Consider the following 15,026-nt stretch of genomic DNA (forward strand, 5'->3'; position numbering starts at 1 on the left):
TAAACTCACTTAAATACAGTCAAAAACCTCTCTATACAAATGCCTTAAACTCACTTAAATACAGTTAAAAACCTCTCTTCACAAATGCCTTAAACTCACTTAAATACAGTTAAAAACCTCTCTATACAAATGCCTTAAACTCACTTAAATACAGTCAAAAACCTCTCTATACAGATGCCTTAAACTCACTTAAATACAGTCAAAAACTTCTCTATACAAATGCCTTAAACTCACTTAAATACAGTCAAAAACCTCTCTATGCAAATGCCTTAAACTCACTTAAATACAGTTAATAACCTCTCTGTACAAATGCCTTAAACTCACTTAAATGAGGCTGAAAACCTAGCAAAGCTACTGCCTTAAACTGTTAAGCATGTTTAAAAACCTAGCTATGCAAATGATTTAATTTTACTTAACACAGTTAAAAACATGATGGGCACATTCTCATGTCATTCTTGACACAGTAGTGAATCCACTTAATTTAAAACGTAGTTATCCAAAATAAATTGGGGGGGGGGCAGGGAGACCAAATAATAGTAGTAGTAGTAGTAGTAGTAGTAGTAGTAATAATAATAAGTAAAATATATTAAGATCTTCTGTATACAAGAAATAAAATGAGGACAATAAAAAATAGTTTGATCTCTTTGTTTTCAAAACAATTGTCCCCCTTCTTACCTTCCGCATGAAGATTAAGCCTCTGGGTTTAAACAGTATTTATTTGCAAAGTCATCTTGGAAAGTACATAAAATTGATCCAGAAATAAAGAGGATTAAGCAACAAGCATAAGTTTATTTTATGCTCTCCTCTCCTCAATAATATGTACTTTACTAATGTGATTAATGAACACATAAATTTCAAACACTTAAACATGCTATTGAGGTATTAAAAGAAAATTGTAAGTAAAATATCAGATGGTAACGTATAACCATTTACAGCAGAAACATGTTACTATATACAGTACTTGGGAAACAACAAATCAGAAAAATGAAGGAAAAAAATGTATGAAGATATTGCTGTGAATGGGGATGAAGGTACATAAATGATTTTTAACTTCAGCTTTATTGGTATATATTTATAATAAGAAAATATATGCCACAAATATAAAAATAAAGACATCAAGAAATTCTCTTAGTTCTAAGTATGTATGTATGGATCACCTTAAAGATCTTGTTGGCTTCGACTGATAACAAAGGATTACCAATAAATAATAAAGTTGTGTCTGTAGTATTGCGGTAATATTCCTCATGTTTGGTTTCTGAATCATATTTTGTATAGCTTATGAGAAAATACTTTTCTGGTTTACTGCATGATCTATTGCTAGATGACAAAACGTTTCTGAAAAGACCATTGACTACAACCAAGTTAAATTGTATGTGCAAAATTTCTATTATTCTTTCTCCATATATAAATATTTCTTACTGAGTCCTTGTAAAGGTCCCTGAAGATAAAGTCTTCCAAAGAGGCAAATTTCACTTGTCTTTGTGCATTTGTCTTTTCTATGCCAAGGAAGTATATGCATGATTATATGGTGCAGAGCTCAATAACTTCCAAGCTGTGACCCATGGTATGGCTGGTCCGCAGGGCCAAATTGTCATATATATATATATATATATATATATATATATATATATATATATATATATATATAAAGGGGACCCTAGTTGGCCAAGTGGTCTAAAACCGATTACTGCCATCTCACTTCTGTCTTCATGGGTTTAAGTCTCAGGCCAATAAGGGTACATGAGAATGCCACCAGTAGTGTCATCTGGGTCAGTGGTTCTTACCTGGGTTTATTCAGGATCTTCCTCCACCAGTTATGCTGACTGGCATGTATAGCCTATCTTGTGCTGAGAAATAGCATTAAACCCCAAAACAACATATATTTACAGAGTTGTGATCTCAACAGTCTCCAATTTCTGATCCAGGTGGCATGTCCATACCAGACCAAACTGTATAAATATTTCTGGCTGTATATTGGTGATCTCAGTAGTTCTAAGTTTTGACACAAGCACTATGTCTCTGGCAGTTTGAGATTAGCCTTAGGATCAATGTCATTAATATACATGTCACTTTTATTCACAAGTGTATACATGGTTATTGCACTGGGATCTCAAGTGTCTCTACATTATGATCCAGGGACTTTATATAGTTACAATCCAGGAGCAAAGTTTCTGGCAGAGGATTATTATGTGGTATGGAAAGAACCAGATATCCCAACATTATGTCTCGACACTTGGGTCAGTTGTCATTTATGTAAATTCATCCCTACTCCTCCAGCCCCACCCTTAAGGGTTATATCAAAATTCCAAAAGTGTTGGCACAATCCTCACCAATAGGACTATAATTTACCCAAGTTTCACATGTCTACCTGTAACAGTATAGAAGTTCATGACATTACATATGTATTAAATATGTACAAACTTGTGTATGGTTGAACTATATCTCATGTTCCCATGGTCTGTTTAAACCAATGATAATGATTATGATTTACAATGGCTCTGTCTTGTATGAAATACTAGAAGGTACCAAGAATTCCAGACAATATGGTATTTACCTACAGACAATACAAATCTATTTACAGGCAAAACTATCTATTTACAGGTAAAACAATATCTATTTACAGGCAAAACATTATCTATTTACAGGCAAAACTGTAGTATCTATTTTATTTCCAAAACAATCTATTTACAGGCAAAACAATATCTATTTACAGGCAAAACTGTAGTATCTATTTTATATCCAAAACAATATCTATTTACAGGCAAACAGTATCTATTTACAGGCAAAACAATATATATTTGATATGCAAAACAGTATCTATTTACAGGCAAAACAGTATGTATTTACAGGCAAAACAGTATCTATTTACAGGCAAAACAATATCTATTTAACATGTAGAGTATAATTTCTCATTTTAAATTTAATCAACCAGCTACATCTTCTGAAAGTACATGTACATGGTTTGTTTATATCCCCTGTACTCTTCTTTCAGAAGTGTATTCAGTTTTTTAATAACTATCCACCATTACCAAAAGTGAACCCTTACCTAGACTTGTATATTGGAGAGCAAATTATTTTGTTCATACACTACTGAATATTTGTTCAATTGTAAGTCAGGTGCAATAGCAATGATAAAATACAGTATATATTTGCCTTAGGACGAGTCCACCTGCAAAAAACACAGAACAAAATCTGCCATCACATAATGTGCCAACAGATCTGGGTCTGATCAGTTTGTTTGGAGTATTCAACAGAGTAAACAATGTAGACCCTGATCTGCAGGTGCATTATGCTATGGCAGATCAGGATCTTTGCTGTTTGCAGTCTGACTCAATCTATAAATGAGTATTAATAGTAATTTACATGAGTATAGCCTCGTCTCCTTCTTTGAGTCATATTCCGAAATAAATGTTGATATCACTCCACTCATGAATTTGGAATTACTACAATTTATATTCGGAATAAATCTGTTATTAGCTTCTTAAGATTCTGTTACGATGCTGATGATGTTCTTTATTACTTCTTACTGAGAAAAAGGATTACCTCTCAGAAAGTATTGTACATTCATAATTACATTCTCTGAAGCAGTGTTTCAGCTCCCACCATACAGCAATTTTGGTTCTAAAAATTTCAGTAGAAGAACACTGTAACTTATGAACTACAATGTAATTTCAGTTCAAGATGGTTCCATTCCAGAAAATTCTATAAAAAATAAATCTTTTCAGGTACAAGGAACACTGGAAAAATAATCAGTGTGTAAGCCACATCAAATGTGCTCAAGAATGTTATTGTAATAAACCTTTTTTTAGATTTCATGTACCTGGCACTAGAATTCTGCATTTTACAGTAACAGGGATACTTGGTATTCCAATCATTTGATAGGAAAAGAAGAAGAAGAAGGGGAAAAAATGGATACAACCACATGTTTGTCATAACTCTGCACACAAAAAACTGTTCCTTATGTAGTCTAAGTATCTCCTAATTTTGAACTAAATGATGCTTTGTGTTGTGAGGATATGGGTTTTTGTAGTCATCTCTTCCAAGCCCAGTTAAAACTGATTCAGGGTTAAATTAAAATCAGTAAATATTTAAATACAGTAAAAAAGAATGGGCTTATGTACCAATCTCATAATGAAGGACACACAACCCATATGAAAGTTTTAGGCAGATTTTGCCTGGATTTTAGGTGGATTAAGGATGTATTCCACCTTAAAGAAACAGACTGACTTTAGGTGGACTTGGAATACGGCTAAGGTGACAGACTGAATCCATTTAATAGTTAAGTGTACTATTTTTCTTATTCCTCCTAGACAGAAAAGTTCTCACTGTCCAGTTCATTTCCTACTGTAAGACGGATTTTGGTCTCTGACTAATTTTAGTAGAAATCTTAGGCATAATTTTCAACTTTATCAAAAGAACTACACTTAGAAAATATGGTGCACAGCATATTTTGGACTTGAGCTGATGTTTACTCTGAAAAATATGTTTTCGGCTTCCTATTAAAATATGCTCTTCAAAACTCATACCCTAATGAGAATGTGACTCAAACTGCAGTGAAAATTTTGTGACATTAACTCAAATGTCATTTTCACTAAAAGTATGGTACTTTGACAAATTTCACTGAGATTATACCAAAATTTCTGAAAATATCAGTGAGAATTCAGTTCCCACAGTAAACCTATGCAAACACCATGATATTAAAACTTCAATAACTTTAAATTTCTGAGTACTCATGATCAAACCTATATTGATTAGTATAGATGAAACCTGGATGACAGCTTCTGTGTAGATGCAAGGATATGAGCCACTGCATTTTCTGGACCTAAAACTAGGATAAGCTCTCAAAAGACTCTTTTTTTCCTACAAAACAACTTTCATTATCAACCAATCTTGGCCACCCAAACCCATATATACTCTATTTTATGTTCACCCATTTCCAGGCTGGTTCCCATTTTTCCTTACAGTTAGTTCTGTGTGTCCTGAAGCTGCTGCTGCCACAGCTGCCTAGACTGTGACTTTTTAAGAACTGGGTGACCCAGTTACCATCTATACTCGTTTATAACTTGAGTCAAACTGTAAACAACAAAGATCCTGATCTGCTGTAGCATAATGTGCCTGCAGATCAGGGTCTGTCATGCTTGTGCTACTCGGATTACTCTAAACAACAGTTTGCAGTTGGACTTGTCTTATAAGTAAGTAGTGATCTGCCACTAATGTTCCCAGACAAACCAACTGACCATGAGGTTAACACTAAATTATATCTGGACTTGGCTGAAGTAATAACTGGTGTGAGCACAATGATTTGAAGATAAATGCAGCCAAGTAAAAAGTCATGATCATAGGTTGTTGCGCAACAGTAAAAGCTCAGAAAGAAAACTTCCACATAATGCTACAGGAATAAAAAAAGTCTGCAAATGAAATCATGATTGACAATATGTGCAAATTGATAAGGTAATTTAAAAAGTAAACTCATTGCCTAATCTATTAATAGAACAAAATCTTATGTCCCTCAAGAACAGAGAAAAATATTTTACACTGTGTATATCAACTAAATTTGAAAAAACAACCTTTGGGTGGCTTCCATTTCAACAAAGAATTCATGAGGGTCTACTAGCCAATAAATTCTTACACTTGGTTCCTCCTGATTATCTTACCACCAAGTAATTATAAATTTGGAAACTGTACACATGCATTATCTCAATCCACAACCTAATCAAAATTCTGAGTTGTATGAGAAGGCTTTCTGCAGCCACACTATGGAATTCCATTCCACCCTTTATAAGTCAATTAACTCTTTAAGGGGTTTTAAGATTCCTCTCTGTAAACACCTCATTGGTATAATACAGTAATGTACTTTCATGTAATCACCAGAAATGCCTTGTACATGTTTACCACTACTCTGTATACATATCATACATGTACTTCCTTGCAATGCCTTGGACATCTTCTATAACTGTGGTTCAGTTTTACAATAATCACGGTCAATGTCTTATCATGTGATTGATTAGATTTACTTGGCACTCTTTTAAATACATTATTTCTATAGCATCTATAAACTGGCATTTTCACTGGAGTGCTTGCTTGAGAGAAGCTCTTAACACATTAACCCCTGGAGCTTTTCATCATTTTCGCCTGAAAATCAAGTAGGAAAGACATTTTGTTAGCTATTTCTGAATAGACTCAAAAACACCAAATCCCCGGTCATCTTTCAATAACACACTGCCTAGTTGTGTTAGAAACATCGTTTTTCATTGGCTATTTGACTCATGCATGAGCAGAAGGGTAAAAGTTGGATTTCTTTTCTTCTATTTTTTTGCTTTACGAAGCCATTATTTGTGTATGGAGACCACTCTTTATTCCAAATGCCCATCTTATCCTTCTTTCTGCAAAGGCTCATCTGTCTGCACTTCATACCACTTTGGCTTAGATCTGAGACCAAAAAGTATAATCTGGACACAAAATTGGATTCCAACCACGGGCAAATTTTGGGTTTAAAAAAGTTGGGTCCAAAAAATGAGGATTTTAATCTGTATTTTGTAGTGCAACTTGATATTCCAGATTATTTGGTATCAACTGTCTACCTTTCTATAATACCACCCACTTTGGTGCATCATGCATGACCATGACGCTACAGAGCTCGGCAATAGGGTACTACCTCCTGCCCTGTTAAGTAGTCGCTAGGGGTTAATGTGTTAAAGAGAAATAGAATCACATGACACTTGTCATATAAAAGCAGTTGTTCCACTTCATGCGTTATATTTCATTTTGCACTCATGAGAGGTGCTACCATTGTTATGACTTGGTGGTCATAAACTAAGTAACAGAGAGAAGCAAAACCAACAAGTTTTGTAAAATTAAACAATAATTTAATTATCAAAGTTATAAAATAAAGCTGAAGATATAAGAAGTATTATAAACTGAATCCAAAATAATCCTAAAATATTCTGTTCAAGTCCAAAAATATTTAATGTTCCAAACAAATTTTTGATCCTCAAATGTACTGGTCTGCTAATAGTCCTGATGTATTAAAATAGCATTGTCCAGAACTCCTTTCAATAATTCACAATTCATAATTCCATAGAACATTAGTCATAGAATAATATCTTAGTCCAATGAGCAACTTGTAAATCCAATGAATATTCTAAACAAATGTTTCCTTTCAAACAATATTTAAATATAACATAAAATACATATGCAGACTTGATGAAAAAACAAGAAAACAAGAAATAAGAATGAGAAAATTGTCCAGCAATACCAATTTATATATACAGGCTTAAGAGCTAAAATACACATTTTCACAAATTGCAAATATCATTTATTGTAAAAGAATCCACCTGACCTAATCCAACCAATGGGATATAACTTGTTAGAATCCAAATAACCAAACTTTCCAGTGGGAACAAACTTGTCATCATGTTACTATGCAATCTTACTCTCTTAATATTTCAAAAATATGCATGCACGTATGTAAAATTTAGCTTTAGATAATCACTGTAATTTAATCAATACATTTTTTATAGATATACATAAACTGTATGTACTTACTTATAAGTCAATTCCAGCTGCACACAGCAAAGATCTTAATCTGCCAATGCACAATGCACCTGAAGATCAAGGTCTATATTTTATGCTACTGGTTACTCTTACCAAACTGCACAGACCCATATCTTCTAGTACATTATGTGACAGCAGATCTGAGTCTGTGCAGTTTGCACCTGTACCTGACTTATAAGTGAGTACATATGGTAAGTGTACGGATTGAGATTTTAAGCTGTGTGGTTGATTTTTTTCTAGTTTTTTCCAAAGAAAAATAATAAACTTGCAGAATATTATATTATTAACATTGTTCATTACTGGTGAAACATTTCTAAAAGCAGCCAACTTTTAAAAACTGTTCAGGTCTACTAATACATGTACAAGCAAAGTTATAGGCTTAAGGCTGCCAACAGGGACAATATCCTATCACTCACCCCATCTAAAAGATGTCCAACTTTGTGGGGCTTAATACTGATGGTAATGGTTGTTGTTGTTGTAGGGTTTAACGCCATTTTCCAGCAAACGATAGGCTATACATGGCGGCCAGTATTAATGGTGGAGGAAGAACCCGGGAAAACCCTGGAGAGAACCACTGACCCACGAGAAGCTACTGGCAAGCTTTCTCACATACCCACATTGGCTGAATCAGAGACTCGAACCCATGCAGACAGAGGTGAGATGGCAGTGATCCGTAATGGAGAGCACTTTAGACCACTCGGCCACTTGGGGCCCCAGTGGCAATGGTGTTAATGTTGAAGTACTGTCCATTAAAAAAACACATATAAAATAAAACTATTTTTAATAAGAACAAACATCCAATGAGTTGCTGACAAACTGACAAAAACACAATAATAAAGGAAGATAACTCTTTGAAGCATAACATTGTAAATGACACACGGTACTAATGATATGGAAAAATGGGAACCAGCCTGGAAATGGGTGAGCCTAAAATTAAGTATATATGGGTTAGGCTGACCAGGATTGGTTAATAATGTAAGTTATGTTTTAGGAAATAGAATTTGTTGAGAGCTTATCCTAGCTGTAACTGAAAAAAATAGAGACATTGTTTTCTTGATGATATTTCAGTCATTAAAAAGTCTTGAATATGGAACACTCATTACTAAAATTGGCTCCTGACTCTTTGGTGTGGAATTGAAAGCACATGTTTCAAACACATTCAGGTCCAGAAAATGCCGCAGCTTATATCCTTTCCTCAACACAGAAGCTGATATCCAGGTTTCATCTACACTATTAAATATAGGTTTGATCATCAGCACTCAAAGATTTTGAGTTATTGAATTTTTAATATCATGGTGTTTGCATAGACTTACTATGGGAACTGAATTAGTACTGTGAGTCCTATAATAGACAGACACAGCAATACACAGTGACTTGCACATATTCAAGTGCAGTTAACCTTACTAAAGATGCAATCATATGGTTCTATTTGTGGATAACAAGCAAAATTAATACATTTTGTAAACCACTGAGTGACTTTCAGTGGGATATTAAACACATATTCAGATATATCAACTGTGGCCAAGAATGGGGGAGGGGAAACATTGTGTAGATTTGACTGTTAGATGGAGTGTTTAGCACTTTGGTTTATATCTAAGCAATGTATATATAAAATTTGTACAATTTACCATTTAGAGAGTAATTACAGTAAGCAATATGATATTTCCTAGTTGTGTTTTGAAACATAATGCTTCAGATATGATCACTTAGGTCTCTTCCACCATGCTTAATGGTGACGACCTCTCATCACTTTTCATCTGACTAATTTCTTTCAGTGAATGTTTTGAAAGTTTATATTTTGCATTTTAATGGACTTGTGTCTACTTTACTTTAGTTTTAAATTATATGTCTTCTGGGGGGAATTTTAGGTAATTTTTGTTCTTTAAATCTCTTTTCCTGTAATAATACATGTACATATAGATGGTCACCTTGACCTTTTACTAATTAATTACATAATATGACAAGCCTGGTAATATATTTCAGCATTTAATTGAAGAACAATAAATGGTGATATTAAAAAAGATTTTTCTTGTTTGACAGCTTTATTTTAATAATTTTCTGATTTTCTTAAATAATTTAAAATTTTTAAACGTGGCCTGAAATGCACCATTGGTCTTTAGGTGAATATGAACTTGCAATATAATGTAATATTCACAAATGTAATCTTTGACAAGCAGGACTATGCACATTGCTTACTTATGTATTGAACTACTATCAAGAAAATCAAGGGTGAATATAGAACACACGGTACTAATGGTATGGAAAAATGGGAACCAGCCTGGAAATGGGTGAACCTAAAATAGAGTATATATGGGTCTGGCTGACCAGGATTGGTTAATAATGTAAGTTGTTTTAGGAAAAAGAATCTTTTGAGAGCTTATCCTAGTTGTAATTCAAAAATAGAGACATTGTTTTATTGATATAATTTCAGTCCTTTAACAGTCTTGAGTTTGGAACACTCATTACTAAAATTAGCACCTGACTCTTTGGTGTGGAATTGAAAGCACATGTTTCAAACACATTCAGGTTCAGAAAATGCCACTGCTTATGTCCTTTCCTCAACACAGAAGCTGACATCCAGGTTTCATCTATACTGATAAATATAGGTTTGATCATGAGCACTCAAAAAGTTTAAGTCATTGAATTTTAAATATCATGGTGTTTGCATAGGTTTTCTATGGGAAATTAATTAGTACCTTGAGTCCTATAAGGCCTGTCCACTAGCAAGGTTGACTTTGCAGCACAAAAAAAGGAGGGAGGGTAGAGGAAGACCAAAAATTACTGTGCCTGAGAAACTTTTGCCAAACACCTGCGCACCTCTCAAATGTATTTCAGACTTGAATTCTGAATGAAACCTGTTTGACATAAACTATACTGGAAAGCTGTTTTTAAGTATGATCCTGGTAAAAATTTAATAGAAACATCAATGGATTTGCCTGAACTTTATGTTTCCCAGCTAGAGAACAAATGTTTCAGAGTCTTTGGCTCAGGTGGTCATCTCTGCTGCAACCCTGCGCATACATAAGGATGAAACTGCTAACAAATATAAAATAACTAAAACTGCAGTGAAATGGGACCTCAAACATTAGCTCCTGGGACTGGGGAAATCAAACAAAGGAGTGCAGCTGGCTGACAACAGTCCTGTCACATTCTGCAGTTGGTTATAGTTGCAATAAAACTCAAAGTTAAACTTGCTTATCTTGTCAAAATACACATGTCAATTACTCTTAAGTTATCCTCAATGGACCACTTTTCTGATGCAATTACCTTACTAGGTCAAGTACAATGTGATATATCTCTTCACAGTCCATACATATTGCAGCTTCACTGGAAAACAGTATTCTAGTCTGTGCAATCAGCACTCTCCATGTCTATTCCTTTTGGCCTTGATGGCTCAAAAACAAATGTGAGACTGCACATCATCTCCAGTGAGATGACCATGCATTTAATTTCAATGACAGCAGCCCCAACAGGCCTTACAGCTGTAGAGAGTTCAACAATTTTTACTGATCAAATAACTGCAAACAATATGGCCACATGGACGTAATTCATCAAAGGAAAAATCAGACATGGATCAGAATGAGAAAAAAAAAATGTCAGGTAAATTCATGCATGGGTAAAGATGTATATGTCTTGGGCATGGATGTTTCTGATATCTGTTACCTGGAATTTGCAAACTGTAATGGTTACAACACTGAATCGGACAAATTTCCAAACCAAAGCAGAATATCAAAATACATAACATTTTCTGATCTTTTACAAGCTGAAGTAGATGATATGTTGAGAAAAGGAGTTAAAATACCATATTCACATATTAAGAGAGACTTTATTTCAGATCTGTTCATAATAATAAGTGGTAAATTCAGACTATTCATAAATGCTAAAGGCTTAGAATAACTTTTTCATGACTTATTAACACATTCACCCCTGGAGGTTTTTCACCCCTGGAGGTTTTTGTTATTTTCGTCTGAAATTTGAGCAGGAAACACATTGAGAAAACTATTTCTGAATACATTTGAACACACCAAATCCCTTGTGCATGAGCAGAAAGGTAAAATTTGGAGTTCTTTTCTTCTCTTTTTAGTTGCTAAACGGAGCCATTATTTTTGTATCGAGACCACTCTTTATTCCAAATACCCATCTTATCCTACTTTTTGCAGAGGTTCATCTGTCTGTTTACAGTTCATACTGGTTTGCCTTAGATCTCAGACCAAAAAGTCTAAAATCTAGACACAAAATCAGATTCCAATCATGGGCGAATTTTGGGTAGTAAAAAATTGGATCAAAAAAATAAGATTTTTCCCTCTGTATTTTGTAGTGCAACTAGAAATTCAAGATTATTTGTTATCATTGTAGAGCTTCATCTGTCTACCTTTCTATAATACCATCCACTTTAGTGTATCATGCATGACCATGATGCTACAGAGCTCAGCAGTAGGCTACTACCTCCTGCCACGTTAACTCGTCGCTAGGGGTTAATGTGTTAACATTCTAAATGAGAAATTTTTCATTTTTTGGGAACACAGGAAAATGATTGTTCATATCCACTGATTTATAAGATACATATTTCAGTGTGTTTATATATATATATATATATATATATATATATATATATATATATATATATATATATATATATATATATATAGAGAGAGAGAGAGAGAGAGAGAGAGTGAGAGAGAGAACAAGTTTGATATGGTGTAGGGATATCTGAGGCCATCAGGCTGAAGCATATTCGTAAGTCATATCAAACAAGTTTTTTCCCCTGACTCAACACAAACCATGAATGCAGTTTTGTGTTTATTACATACCCTGTTGATATACTTTCCAAATATTTTAGTCCAACTGTATGAATGAAATTCAAAATGAATTGGGATTCATAATTTCATTTCACTGTATCTAAAAATATCTATGGATTTATAATCTTTTTATTCACTGCATCTAAAACGATCTACATGTGGACATCAAAGAAGGTAACTTAGTAATTTTAATCTTTGTGTGTGATCCGTAAATACAGAGTGAACGGCTGTATTGAATGCCAGATCAGGCATGTAAAATTAAAATGGTATGTAATGAATATAAATTCCTAGGAATGGAATACTTTATAAATTTATTTGTTTACCCTTGTAGTCTCCAGAACACAGAGGGTCCCTAAAAAAATATGAAAATACTGCACTTGTCTCAGTCAACAGGGTATTATTCATCATTCCTAATACATTGTTATTAACGTCATGAATATATTCCACACACTATTACTACAAAATACAAATTTAATGCTGAAAAAGGTTCATTTATGCTTAATTACAATTACCTCAGGTAAATTTAACTTTATTGCATTAATATGCTGGCTGATTGGGTTCGATGGATGACCATGTTAGATAGCTACTTTCTTAACAAAAGCTAGATAGTGCCAAAAGGATTCTGGCTGTAAAATGTGGCTGGCCACTGATCAGAGTGAAAGGCATTAAATAGGCAGACCACTGTTAATTTACATAAACAAAAACTTATTACAATATTATTAACTAGCATTTTGTTTATTTTCCTTCCCACCTGCCTCCAGAATCTAATTTTGCATCATTCTTGCTACATCGTGGTCCATTACCTTGTGCGGTTGGATTCCAATGATCATGTCATTATTATACATTTCACTATCCTTTAGTCTGAGTTTCCTCTGACCCTTGCCACCTCATTTTTGGTATTTGGACAATTTTGTTAGGGTGTACCCCAATATAAATGACAAAATATCAAAAATGGGGTGGCAAGGGTTGGAAGGAATGTGACTAACTAGCCATTTTGTTTATCCATCCCACCCATACCCAATTTACATACTCAGAATCTTACAATTTTTAGTCAGTCTCCCTATGCCGCAGTTTAGTACATAATCCATTTTATTGTGGTTCTCAAACAGCTCATTATAATGAAGGAGACATGTACTTATAATCCATTATTAGTACTGAAAGAGACATTCATCCCCCTCCACAGCAAACCACCATGCCCACCACCTAACCCCATATCCAAATATTTTCACTTAAATATTGAATTACTCTATAATAACAGAACTTCTCAGCAGGTACAAGACCAGATGTTGGTAAATCCATCAAGAGAGTCAATTATAGCAACCTTAGCAAGGGCACTGCCTTGTTGATAGGAATTTTTCGCCTTATCATGTTATTGGTTGGCCCCTCCCAAATATTTTGGATCTGTAAGCATGACAGCTGCTACCATATTATCTCTTATGCTACTCAAGGTCATTTGTCAACTCTTTGAAATAAGTTTCCTTTAAACTGCAACTCCAAATAGTCTCCAGTCAGTATATAAGCTTGGATGCTGATACATTTTGATGATTAAGTGGAGTTTTATGTTTTACAAAAGTATTTGTTTCACAAGTGAATGCATATGGCAATTCTAAAAAATTCAGGTCTGACTGCCATAAAAAAAACTTCTCAGCCATCTCACTGCCACATATTGTTATGTCTCGTGATCAGTAAAGTAAAATACACATTTCTTATTTTTTGTTTCGTCAATTTAGCTTTAGAGAGATCTTTATGACTGTAACTGTTTTTCAAGCTTGAACAAAATTTTGGCTACATCATGCCAGGAAATGGGAGCCCTTTCCAAGTATGTAGCAAGGCTGCCAGCCTGGGTTGACCTTGGTAGTGTTAAACCTCTGACCCTTATATTACAAACTGATCTACAGCAGCTCCCCATGAAGGCAATTATGGAAGCAAAAAACAAAGCCAGAGAAACTCTTAGTGCCATAAGAATTTACTTTCTGCCACCCATCAATCAATTTTATACTGCTTACAGATGATCCCAGTGGACCACTGACCAATTAGAGTGGGGTCAACTGACAGTTATTACACAATTATCTCTCTCTGGCTTGTTTGGAGTTTTTGCTGACTGAACTGACACCAAGATTTTCTGCTTATATGTAGAAATTCATCTCACCCCAACATAATACATTTCTATTACTTGGCCAATTTTTGTAAAATTTACTTCAGTTAATCAGCAGCGCTATTCTAATATGCATACAAAATTTTACATAATAATTTGATTTTAAAGAAGTAGAAAACCTAATGAGAAGGTGAAAAATAAGAGAATCACCTGGAACTAAAATGGATGATATACTTCAAATGCAACTGGAAAACACAATTTGCCACAAAACAGATTACTAGGGTCAGTCAGAATTTATTTGATCTAAAGCAATGAAACAAAATGAAAATACTTATGGCTGGTAGATAAAACAGGATGGTAAGTGTTTTATACATGAATATTTAAGTATATCAAGGCAGAGGTATAAACAGAAGGAAATTGCATGAAGTACTTACCGATATGTATATAAATTACATGTATATATTAAAGGAAATAGTAATTAATTAGTCTCTCATATTTGCCCTTCTTTATATCTATGGCTAAAGAGGTCATGACAGCTTTCAAAGACTGTCCAAGCTGACATAAAATCTGGCCTTTAA

The 15,026-nt window shown here is 34.1% G+C and overlaps 2 protein-coding genes across 5 annotated transcripts in view; one reads left to right on the plus strand and one right to left on the minus strand.

Annotated features, from left to right (window-relative positions):
- LOC149788414 (stabilin-2-like) overlaps nucleotides 1-15,026 on the minus strand; it is a 495,609-nt gene that overhangs the window by 306,517 nt on the left and 174,066 nt on the right. The window lies entirely within an intron of this gene.
- LOC149788415 (sex peptide receptor-like) overlaps nucleotides 1-15,026 on the plus strand; it is a 131,522-nt gene that overhangs the window by 68,215 nt on the left and 48,281 nt on the right. The window contains exon 1 of one of the 4 annotated variants that reach the window (XM_089974380.1): nucleotides 10,628-11,154. The exons of the other annotated variants lie outside the window; for them this stretch is intronic. The gene's annotated coding sequence lies outside the window, so the exon portion shown is untranslated. Of the gene's footprint in view, nucleotides 1-10,627; nucleotides 11,155-15,026 lie in introns of those variants that run through there. 4 annotated transcript variants of the gene reach the window in all.

Source organism: Sinohyriopsis cumingii, chromosome 11 (assembly GCF_028554795.1).
Source record: "Sinohyriopsis cumingii isolate HCF-2022 chromosome 11, ASM2855479v2, whole genome shotgun sequence".
Classification (NCBI taxonomy): Eukaryota; Metazoa; Mollusca; class Bivalvia; order Unionida; family Unionidae; genus Sinohyriopsis; species Sinohyriopsis cumingii.